General features: G+C 37.5%; 1 protein-coding gene across 6 annotated transcripts in view; it reads right to left on the bottom strand.

The window, feature by feature from the left end:
- Positions 1 to 12,951, bottom strand: part of LRRC4C (leucine rich repeat containing 4C) — a 1,200,301-nt gene that overhangs the window by 943,166 nt on the left and 244,184 nt on the right. For 4 of the 6 annotated variants that reach the window (XM_019470147.2, XM_053899824.1, XM_019470145.2 and 1 more), the window contains exon 2: positions 11,942 to 12,124. The exons of the other annotated variants lie outside the window; for them this stretch is intronic. The gene's annotated coding sequence lies outside the window, so the exon portion shown is untranslated. The remainder of the gene's footprint in view (positions 1 to 11,941; positions 12,125 to 12,951) is intronic. 6 annotated transcript variants of the gene reach the window in all.

Raw genomic sequence — 12,951 nt, 5'->3', positions numbered from 1 at the left:
ATAGGTAATAGTGGCTTACACTTGGACATCAGCTAAGGAAGCTCATCGACTTAAGCATTACACCAAATATTCAAAGAAGAGCTATGTCTTCCCCATCTCAGAGATGAGTTAACAAAGGCTACTAGCGATTGCTGCCTAAAGTTACTCAGCTTCTAAGTGATAGAGTCAAGACTCAAACTCAGATCAGTATGGCTCGAAAATGAATTTCCTTTCCTGTAGACTTTGGACTTGTGCCGCTTTAGCAGTTCTTGCAAAAGAACCTTAAAATAGCCTTCAAAGATCCTGAATACTTAGTGATGCTTGCTATGAAAGAGCAGTGTTCTAAGTGTTTTCTATGCATTGGCAAATTAAAATTTTTTGTAATGTTCATTTATTTTTGAGACATAGAGAGACAGAGCATGAACAGGAGAGGGTCAGAGAGGGAGACACAGAATCTGAAACAGGCTCCAGGCTCTGAGCTGTCAGCACAGAGCCCGGGACACGGGGCTCAAACTTACGGAGTGTGAGATCATGACCTGAGCCAAAGTCAGATGGTTAACCAACTGAGCCACCCAGGCACCCCTATGCATTGGCAAATTTAATTTCCACAAGAATTCTGTGAAGTTCATGCTATTCTTTTCCTCTTTTTACAGATGAGTAAGTAATTTGAGTCTTAAAGATGTTAAACTAGTACATGTCAAAGGCAAAACTTCAAACCAGGCAGGTTAGCTCTGTTGCCATGCATTTAACCACTAAGCAATTTAAGAATAATCCTTCTCTGCTGGCCAGGGTTTCTACACTCAAGTGGTATACTTTAAACATACCCGGGAAAATAGCCACCATTAACCTCCTTCCAAACTCCAATTAGGATAAGGATTTACACAAAACCTAGAAAAGCTTTTTGTGGCAATTTCATGAAAATGCTAAAGATTAGACAAGCAGGGCTTCCCACACACCTCAGATGAGAATATGGGAGTATGTCGGAAAGAAAGTGAACAAAAGATTTGTCTTTTAACCATTCTGAGGTCTCAGAATCAACATTTCTACCAGGCCTGCTTTTTCTAATATAAATGTAGGAGACAGATTGAAATGCCAAACTAAACTGTTCAGTGTTTTAGAAAATGTGGTTTCTCATAGGCAGCCTCAATTCAAGACACATTTGTCTGATATCTTCTGCAAATTTTCAACAAGTTGGGTTTGTGGATTCTTAAAATTAATCACAGAAAAATCTCATATTCCAACAGAATGGGAGTGACCTAAAAAGGGCTGCCTTCATTCTCTGCTAGGGCTCTAACAGCATCCTCACAAAGCTCAAAAATCGACTTGAATAGCTGGAACTTTACTCTGAGTTTTCCCTAGTTACCTTCACTGTGACCTTAACCACTTGCTTTAGAATTACTCTGCTATTTCCATTTACCCCTTAATTGCCCCAGGTCTCATCACTTAGATATGTAAAATTTAGCTAATTTAGGCTTTGCAGGGACTCAACCTTGAATAGCTTGCTCCAAAGCTTGAAGATCTTCGTATACCATAGAAAAGAGAAACAAAATACACATTTTAGGTTTTTTTCCCATCTAATTTCTTTAACTAATGCTAATAATAGCTAGTTAATAATAGTTAGTTAACTAATAATACTGATGGACAATATTTGAGACTTTGCATGTGTAATCTTATTTAATCCCATAACAAAGGAGGATTGTATTGTCATTCTTATTTTTCTTAGGAATGTTAAGGCCATGTAATCAGAACCCGAGGTATCTGATTCTACACATTGGTTTGTTACCTTGTACTTATACTCCTAAGTATACTATAGTACAGAGTATAAATGTATACATTCTGAAGTATTACATAATATAGGATATAGATTAAAATAAGGACAACATACAGTATATATTCCTAAACATATTGTAATATGCTTACAATGCCAGTCCAAATCCCTTTCCATTTCCCCAGTCAGATTGACAACGCGCTCTGCAATGTGGATCGGGCCAATAGGGCCTAAACAACTTAGTCTCAGGTTTTCAATCTGATATGCAAATTCATAATCACACTGGGAGCTTTTGAAAAGTGCTGATTATGCCCTTTCCTGGCCTGGAAGATTCTGATTTAATTGTTCTGATCTAAGGCCTGGGCGTCGGTTTTTTCAAGTTCCTCTGGTGGTTATAAACATCTGGGGGTACAATATAACCGCTCTGAGCAATAACACTACCTGCACAGACTAAATGGTCTCCCCAAAATTCATACATTACAGCTCTAATCTGCAATAGGACTGTGTTTGGAGATAGAAACTTAATTTAAGGAGATATTTAAGGTTAAAAGAGGTCAAAAGATCCTATCCTGATCTGATAGGATTGGTGAATTTTTAAGAAGAGAAAGGGACACCAGCAGCGGGTGCCAGGAAAAACCATGTGAGGACACAGCAAGAAGATGGCCACTGCAACCCAAAGAGAAAGGCCTCACCAAACTCAACCCTGGCACCTTGGTCTTAGACTTGGACTTCCCAGCTTCCAGAATGGTGAGAAAATATATTTAAGCTTCCCAGTCTAGGGGATTGTGTTACAGCAGTGGGAGCAGACTATCACAAGTGAGTGCTGTGGGCTGGTAAAGAGGCCAGCACCTGCATGTGAATAGAAAGGTGCTGGGGCCCTGAGCTGGTGGCACCCAACCCCCTTGCCCTTATGGAAGCCAGCCTAGGAATGGAGTGAATAGAGTGGGAAATAACTTCAAAGACTGGAAAGGACCTGAGCCTCACAGTTTATCATCTGTATACTGTTCCGTGACAGGAAAGAGCAGTATTTAGAAAAGACAAGGAATCGAACTCTTAAGATTGAGGCTTCCAGTCTTCTTTCTTTCTCCACCGCAGGGTTAAAGATAGACCATGCTCTCTTCCCTCTCTATCATCCCCTAGTGTATGCTATTGAGTCCTTACATCTCTCCAGTTACTATGATGCCAAACTACTCTTTACCTTTGTGTTCGTTTACTTTAAGGTATAACCAATGTGTGTGTAGGAGGGTGGGAGGGGGAGAGTAAAGGAGGGTTATAACTGGTCCTGTACCAGGAACAATTTTGAACATTTGAAGATAAAGCATAGTCTATTTTTGCACAGCAAAGTTTTCTAATCAAGATTATTTATGATCTTGGGCTTTTCCAGTGTCTTGACTAAAGAATGAATTGCAACTTTTTAAAAAACATAGGTGGATCAAATAAAATGTGAAGTTGACTGCAATACAAGAAAATTAATCAAGGTCTGAGAAACAATGATGATTCACTTTTCACAACAAAATCTAAAGCTGAATATCTTCCCAATGTCATCACAGTGTTTAAAACACGTGGTCTAAAGTAAAAATGTAAGCTCTAAAATCTGTTGCACTGAATTGAAAATCTGCTAAGAACAAGGCTTCTGCCTGGGACCTTTAGCTTTCTTCTCTGGTGAAACGGAAATAATAAAGCTTACCTCCTATGATTTCTGGAGAAGTGAGTGTGTTAACATTCTAGAATCTTCTCACATAGTGCTAGAAAAGGGGCTTCATAAGGCTTATTTGATTTTCTTACTTCCTTTCCTAATTCTTACTTCAATACATTGGGTCACTAAAAAGTTAAAATCACTCTGATTCTCAGTTTCCATACATTGTAAACTGTGTTGCATGGTGACAGATTGTAGCTGTATGTGTGGTGAGCATAGCATCGCATATACAGTTGTTGAATTACTATGTTGTACACCTAAAACTAATATAACATCATGTGCCAATTATACTCAAATTAAAAAAAAAATAGGAGAAAAACATTTGCATAGGATTATGACAGGATATGTGTTAATTCCTCCATAAAATGGTTAACATATCAAGTCCTATGATAACATTTGTTTATACTAAGTTAAAGTATGTAGGGATTTGGGCATTAATCCCCAACTGGGATCTTTTCTCATACAAACATCTCCCTTTCGTAAATAGCTGTGAAGCTGAAGAAATGAAAACTGACAGAGAAAGTGTTAGCCCACTCATTTTAATTTAGTTTAAGCATCCATCACTAACCAACAGGTCACATGACTATCTATGTCTTCTCCCTGAATCTTTTCTGCCATGTAGTGAATGTGTCACAAACTACAAAGGTTTAGTGCTACAAATTGGGAGTGATCACATTACTTCTTTGAATGGCAAAGTTGCTGTCTCTCAGTTATACCAGATGAAATCATAACAGACTTTGCCTGTTAGGGTTGATACATCCATGCATGTTACAACAGTAAAGTACAGGATGGATACACACTTCTGTACATACATTTGGTACCCTTCGCATTTCTCTTCTCTTTGAATTACTCAAGTGTTCTCCCAACAGCCTTAATGAAACTAGACATAAACTGAATTACATTCTTTTAAAACTGGAACAATCACACATCAACTTGCATTAAGTCCCTTCCCCGAGATCTAACTGGTGCATAGAGAACTGTGAAAGCACATTTTGACCTCCATTTGCTACTCTCATTTGTTTATTCTGGAATCAATTCGATTTGATCTCATTATAATATCCTTAAATGTACTAAATCTTGCATTAGTAAAAAGACACAGGAAGCTTTTACACTAACCTGTTGTCCTATTCTCCATCCAGGGCTGTCAGTTTGTGGTCTACTAGTCTGTGAATGACCTGCCTGCTGCATTTAGTTAGATGAAGCCTTTAAATCTGTTTTCAATAAAGAAATAAATGGACCTCCTCACTTTCCTCCAAATGAGCAGTATATGAAGGACATCTTCAATCACTGTTGGCCGTGGGATTATAGGTGTCTAGTCCTATAATGAGTTATAATGATAGCAGTGACCCAGGTAAGAAGGCAAGAAGCTCCAGATTACCAGGCTCCCAGTTGGTAATTACTTCCTGGAGTATACATCCAGGTCCTAAAAGATTGACCACTATACCAGGTATGTATCAATGACCACAAAAACTTTGCTGGTTCTCAATAAAAATGAAAAAAAAAAAATCTCACACTAGTGAATTGTTGGCAATCACCAATAATTTAAACAACAACAAGAATATTTAAGTAAATTGTGGTTCGTGTAGTTAAAAGATATTCTGAAGTTATTAAAAATATAAATGCTTCTAAAGAATATTTAACATGAAAAGCTTATGATGATAAATTGGTAAAGTCATGACTTCCCCATTCATTATCACCATTCCCAGTTTCTATCTTCTATTAATGAATGTGTTACTTTTTCTATATGATCTTTATTAAGATGTAAATCCCATACCAGAAAGTTGCTCATTCCAAGTGTATATTTCACCCCTTTCTTGCATTTTTTTGTTCCTTGGGGGGGGGGGGGGGGTGGAGTATATAATTCAGTGGTTTTTGTATATTCACAAAGTTATGGAATGATCGCCAATATCTAATTTAAATTACAACATTTCATCACTTCAAAAAACATTTTTTAATGTTTATTTTTGAGACAGAGTGTGAGTAGGGGAAAGGCAAAGAGAGACAGAGAGAGAGAGAGAGAGAGAGAGAGAGAGAGAGAGAGAGAGAGAGAATCCAAAGCTGGCTTCAGGCTATGAACTGTCAGCACAGAGCCTGATGGGGGCTGGAACTCACGAACCATGAGAACATGACCTGAGCTGAAGATCAGACACTTAACTGACTGAGCCACCCAGGCACGCTCATTCTATCACTTCAGAAAGAAATCCTATATCCATTAGCAATCACCGCTCACTGGCTCTTGTCCAGGGGTTAGACATCAGTAATCTACTTTTCATTTCAATGGATTTGCCAGATTGGGACATGCCACGTAAAAGGAGTAATAGAATACATAGCCATCTGTGTTTACCCTCTTTCACTGCCCATGATGTATTCATGATTCACACATGTTGAACTATGTATCAGTATGTCATTCCTTTTTAGGGGCAAATGACTTTCTATTGTGTGATGTACCATATTTTGCTTATTTATTCATTAGTTGATATACACTTGGGCTGCTTCCACTGTAGGGCTATTATGAATAGTTACTATGAGCATTTATGTGCAAGTTTTTGTGTTCATGTATGTTCAATTCTGTTAGGTATATACCTATGAGTAGAATTTCTAGATCATATAGTAACTATGTCTAACATTTTGAGGAACTATAAAATTACTTTATAAAAGCTCTACTATTTCAGTCCAATCATGTCATTGAAAAAAACCAAAAAAAAAAAAAAAAAAACTCTTACACAAAATGACCTTAGACTACTTAATTTTGGTATTTTATAACTATGGGGGCTACAGATTTTTTTTTTTTTGCCTTTTTTTTTTTAATTTTTAATGTTTATTTATTTTTGAGACAGAGAGAGACACAGCATGAACGGGGGAGGGGCAGAGAGAGAGGGAAACACAGAATCGGAAGCAGGCTCCAGGCTCTGAGCCATCAGCCCAGAGCCCGACGCGGGGCTCGAACTCGTGGACCGCGAGATCGTGACCTGAGCCGAAGTCGGACGCTTAACCGACTGAGCCACCCAGGCGCCCCTTTTTTTGCCTTTTTAAAAAACAAAGTTCTGAGCTACAGTATTACCGTCTTATTACAGCAAGATTTAGGCCTTGCAATTCTTCATTCAAAAAGATTATTTCTACTTATTGCTACTATGAATTTAAGCAAAACTGGGGACCAGAGAGAGAATTAAAACGTTACAGGGAATTTAGGACACAGAGAAAATAGAGTAGGAAAGGTAGATAAGTAAAATACCCAGTAAGCAATCAACATTAACTTTGCATTTTTATGTCAAGGAGAAAAAAATGACATTGAGATAGACAACTTTGAGATCAGTGAATGGAAATCAGTAAACTCCCACATTAGGAGGTTAAAAATAGGCTTTGGGATAAAAATGATATTTTTCCCTTTACAGACATTCTTCGTGCAAATAGAGGTAGGTAGAAATTGAAAACAAATTTCACTAAATGCCAGTGCTTCTAACAGCCCAGCGTGTGAAAACCCAGCTGCTCTTTTCTGCTTCATACATTAGCAGGAATAATGGCAAAGACGATGACTTCCTTATTTGCTGACAGTTGTGTTGATGATGCAGGAGGCAAAATAGCATTTCTCTTCTGGGCAATGTTAATTATGGAGTGCTGACAGGAGTTCAAAAATAAATCCCAATCCTTCCAGTCAATGCCCCACATCAATATAATATGAAAAACGTGTAACCCACTGACAAGCATGAGGGAAAGGTACATTCTGCCTGCTGACACTTCTTTTTCAATAAATAAAAAGATTCACAGTAGATTTAAAAACTATTAAGAATAATAGGTTATGTAAGAATAGCAATTTAGAGATCTATTATCTACCTATTTTTATATTTATATTGCTCATTTGGTTCTTTGAAGCAGAAAGAAAATGTACCCTTATGCTCTCTTTTTCAGATGATAATCCCGAGGGTCTGAGAAATTAAGTCACATAGGAAATAACTGGAAGAATGAGGATTTTATTCCAGGCTTCTGTCTCTTCATCCAATACTAAAACTTTTCTGTCTTCCAGGCCAAATTTTTGAGCACAGTCCAGCAATTTTAAAGTTATTTATATGGATAATGAGTCAGATTATTTTTTTTTAAGTTGGGCCATATGATGAATTGTGTGTAACTACACCACATAGTTATTTAGGTCAGCACATTTCCTGTTAGAAATATACTAATGAGGGGTGCCTGGGTGGCTCAATCGGTTGAGTGTCCGACTTCAGCTCAGGTCATGATCTCATGGTTCATGGGTTCAAGCCCCGCGCCTGGCTCTGTGCTGACAGCTCAGAGCCTGGAGCCTGCTTCGGACTCCGTGTCTCCCTTTCTCTCTGACACTCCCCTGCTCTCACTCTGTCTCTCTCTCTCAAAAATACATAACATTAAAAAAATAAAAGAAATATATTAATTATGCCAACGTACAATATTTAGAACACTTGAATTTTATTGCCAAGGTACTTGTTGTCAAAAATACAAGGGGGATTTAATAAATTTTTATTAACCTCTACTATAGTTTTTTTTTTCTTAATTTTTTTAATCTTTATTTATTTTTGAGAGAGAGACAGTATGTGAGCAGGGGAGGAGCAGAGAGAGAGGGAGACAAAGAATCCGAAGCAGGCTCCAGGCTCTGAGCTGTCAGCACAGAGCCTGACGCCAGGCTCGAACTCACAAACGGTGAGATCATTAACTGTGAGATCATGACCCAAGCCAAGGTCGGACGCTCAACCGACTAAGCCACCCAGGCGCCCCCTCTACTATAGTTTTTAAAGCAGCACTTTAAGTATTATGATCCTCATTTCTTTTTTTATTCTTTTTTTGAGGCAAGAAACTAATAGTTATGAAGGTTAAGGCAACTTACCCCTTACCCCATGTCAAATAACCAGCAAGATAAATGTTTATATACTGAGTGTAACTTTTTGTGACCTCAAAGCCCTACTCTTTGATAACGCTAGCCTGAGAAAATGTAGTTCTGTTTTACAAAAGTGCTTTTCCTTTGAGCCTGTAATTTCACATCTAGAACTGTATTCTAAGAAGAGAATGAAGGGCATATACTATGATTTTGCTAAAATGATATTTATATCAATGTTGTTTACAGTTGCCAACAACTAGAAGTATCCTAATAAAGGCTCAATTAAATTGTGTTCTATCCACATCATGAGACAGTATGCAACCGCTGAGAATGTTGAAATAGAAAGTTATTTATTAGAAAAACAGTATTACAATGTATACTCTTCCTGGTAAACTCTGCTTAACTTGTAAAATTCAACTAGGTATTACATCTTTGGTGGAGTGTCTTCACCATTTCTCATTCCAAATAAAACTAGGTTGCCTCTTCTGTGTTCCAGTAAGTCTACACATATGGATATGATAGTATGCTTAGTTACTTGGGGATCTGCCTCCCCTTATAGGCTATGATTTCCTCAAAGTCAGAGAATGAACTTTAGCCACTTTGATTACCACAATCATAGCTAATTCACCGGTTCATAATTAATATGAGGTGTTCAATAAACATCCACTAAAAGAATAAGTGAATAATTCTTTACCACTGTGTTCAACCTATTTCATATTAAGGATCACATAGAAAATAAGACTTCTTTGACTTACTAGGGAGAACCGTCATGCTTGTTTACAATGGGAGGAGAAAGATCTTGAGGTTTAGTTGCCCTTGACCTTACCTTACTATCTGAAAGCAGAAAGGAATTTATGACCTCAGCACATGTGTAACCCACTCACTGTATGCCATGGTCTTATGATGTACTAATTTCAATGGTCTGGCAATAAACTGAAACAATGTGGGGGTTTTAATGTGATATCTAGACATTTCTATAGGATACATTAAAAGTCTTTATCAAATATATCTCTCAAAGTTATCTTTAATTTTCTGTAGATTTTATTTTGTGTAAATACCTATTTTAAGAATAGAGTCCATTAGAATGTTTTACAAAAAAAAAAAAAAAAGCCACTAGATCTAAAAGGTTTAAAATTCACTGAAAGGTGCTACCCTGTTTTGAGTATATTATTCTGACTACAAATCATCTTAATTTTAAATGTGTGCTTCATTTGTTAAGTCAAGATTTCTGTTTTTGTTTCCACTTTGAGACTGGGGTGATCTGACTTTAACAAAGCCCACTAAAATGTAGTTAATGAGAGTATTTGTTCATTATTCTTTTCTTGAGACATTATAGTACAGCGGAAATGCTTCCAACAAGACTACAGAAATTCCCCTGGGAATGAGAAAAGAAGGTTGCTGTTTGGAGTTCACTGGGGATGAAGATCTGTTTCACCCTGGGCATCTCTATAGTCAGTATTTTCACATTACCTAAAGAAAGTCAGAGAGAGGGTCATCGGGAAGAAAGTCAAATGGATAAGGGCCAGGAAAAGGAAAAAAAAAAAAAAAAAAAAGAACACCGGAGCAAATTTACAAAAATCAAAATCAAAAGACTGCCTTCAACTACTCCTCAATAAATCTTCGCACCTTCTTGACGTTCAGTTGGATATATGCGTGCTTCAACATAAAGGTGTAGCCGTGTTTACAACCACTACATTTTCATAGCCTGAAGGAGTTTCTATTTATTTGTCATAGTACTGTTGGCCAGAACCGTCACACCCTATGGCTTAATATTCTGCCTATAGCCTTAGACTGGAAATGTTGACAAGGGAAAATATCAGATTATTATCTTACTTTGCTCATCCCATACTCTGATGAGTTGGGATTACATGCAGAGCTATGAAATTAGGGATTTATCTCATCCCTTCCTATTGAACATGCTTTTTTTTTTTCCTTCTTTTTGTTTCTTCTGTGCAGGGGAAGAAGTTATACAGACACAACAATGGATGATCTCCAGAGATAAGTATACTTTTCAAATCATAAACCATCCCCCCCCCCACATATCTACCTGTCTATATATACATACTTCTATAAATCTGGAAGTATGTATAATCACAGCATTTTAAAAAAATTATCTTGGAAATATTGGACCTTCCCATTGAAAACCAAATGGTTTGGATGTGGTAAATAAGAAAAGACGATCACCTTTTCCATCTCATTATATTCACACATAAAGAATTTGTGGTGTGATAATCTTTCCCTTCACTTCTGTTTTAATAAATATACATAACTAAAAGCAATACCTTCATATTCCAAGAAAATTCAAATGATTCAATAATTAATTTTCATAGCAAAAGAGTCTTCCTTACTTTCCTTATTCAAATAATAAATATTCATGGAGTGACAACTTTGCTCTAACTAGTATCTATGTATGGGGTATATATAGCAATTAGCAAAACAGATCACAGCTCTGACTTCAAGAACCTCATATTTGAAGTAAAGATGTTTTCAGTATTAAATTACTGACAATTTCTCTGATCTCAAGACAGTTTATATTTATAAATTTTATAAATGTATAAAGTTGAACTGAGGAATACTGGGAAGAATGAGCTTAGATATTGAGACATACACAAATAATATTCAATGTCACAAATAACCCTGTAACCACATAAATGAAACAGATACAAGTTCTAAATATTATTAACTCTAGTTCAAATCTCCTAAACCTACCCACACCCAGCACAGAAATCACAAACTCTGTATTTGGGCTCATCATTCCCTCAACGGAACCCTACCTCTTAGGAATTCCCCTGTCCTCATCCATCCTCATTCAAATCCCAGGGGATAAGCCTATCAATTCCATCGTCAACAACATATCCTCTTTAAGTAACTCATAGCCAAATTAAATCTCACATTCTAATGAACCATAAAGTACCATAATGGTAAGTTATAAGGTCTAGCCATAGGTGAATACTACATAAATATTTCAAATTGTCCACTAGAAACGAGTGACAGAAAACATACAGCAGGAAAAGCATGTATGTACACTATGATGCTACTTGAAATACACATACAGATAGTTCTATCAAGTTTTTATTGCACATTATTTAATGCTGGGGACACTCTGGTATCAGACTAAAGTACTTGAATAAAAGTCCCACCATTTAATGGCTAGGTCATAGCCAAGGATTAATTTTCCTGACCTGGATACCCAGTACGCTGGCTTCTCAGAGAGACATTTGCCACTCCCCCTCCTATTAAAGAGTGAGATCATTTGGAAATCAAACCCCAGAAGATATGGAAACTGTTTACAAATGAGTACTTCAGGCAGACATTCTGCTAAAATGATTAGAGCTGAAGTTGAAGAATTTCCAACCCTATACAACTATAAACACAAAGGTTGGGGTATGGAGTGTGATCACAATATGGGATAGGATGGTGAACTCTCCATTATAAACGTTAAGGTAGAAGATCAGGGTGGGAAGCTACAATTCTGCTACATCGTGAAACTGCAACCATAAAGTTTGGACCTGCGCTCCAAACTGTCCTAGAGGAAGGGCTGATATTTCTCCAACCATGCAGCTTTGAGCCCCACAACTGAAGCCTGGGATGCCTCCCCAGTCTGATGTCTGGTGCTCCAGTTCCCTGTGCAACTGCCATTGAGAAGATTGCTCACCTGCACCTGTTCTCTGTAAGTTTTCCCCTCAGTGACAGTCTGTTCCCGGCGTCTGTGTGTGCTTTCGGCTCATTCACTTGTGATTACCCGGTATTAGATGATTTTGGACAAGTTAATTCTCTGTGAATCTCAGTATCCTCTTCATCAAATATGGATAATGATAGTAAACACTTCATTTGGTTTCTGTGAGGATTAAATGAGATAATCTATGTCAAGTGTTTATCACCGCACCCGCACATGGTGAACATCCCAAAATGCTAACTATTATTAAAATTTAGGATTTAATTCCAGGGGATTTTTAGCACAAATAAGGAGATCATATAACATCTTAAAATGAACTAAAAAATAAACTTGAGGGCTTTCATTAAGAGACACAGAGAGCTCTTGTTCTATAATCAGTGACTCTGTTGCCAATATGATAGGGATTATTTGATGACTGAGTTAAGTTTGGGTTTCAGGTCAGAGAAATTTATCATGAAGAAGAGACAAAGCAGACTTCAGCTTAGTCTCTAGATGCCTTTCAAAAAGGAGGAAAGAGAGGTGGTGTGAAGGAGAGATAGCCCAGTGCCTATATTTCTTCCTACACAATTACTCATTTATTTATTCATTAATCTATTCATTATCTCCTCATTCAAAAGTTATCCCTTACAAGACACTGTACTAAGCACCATGGAGAAATAAAAAGACAAATCAGGCCAACATTGAGAACAGGCTTGGCCAAAACTTACGCCTTGCACTGCCAGTCTCCCAAAGGAGGATCTGGTCTCCTGAAAAGCATGTGGAAATCAGCTCCAGTAAAATGCTTAAGCAATCAATTCTGGTAAGATGCCAGGGTAGTAGATTCAGCAACGGTCAAATAGGTCAAAGAGCTGGAACTCTAAGGCTTACCCAGCAGCACACTGATCCTGTTGGAGAAGAGGCTTATGTTCTCACAACTATGGCTGTACAATTGGCAGCACGGGACTTGGAGCTAAGACAGTTGATGGATACCAGCTCTTAATCGTGCCAGG

The sequence above is a fragment of the Panthera pardus genome, unplaced genomic scaffold (genome assembly GCF_024362965.1).
Source record: "Panthera pardus isolate Hobbes unplaced genomic scaffold, ASM2436296v1 HiC_scaffold_12, whole genome shotgun sequence".
Classification (NCBI taxonomy): Eukaryota; Metazoa; Chordata; class Mammalia; order Carnivora; family Felidae; genus Panthera; species Panthera pardus.
The sequence above is the reverse complement of the archived record's forward strand: the minus strand, read 5'-3'. Positions and strand labels throughout refer to the sequence as shown.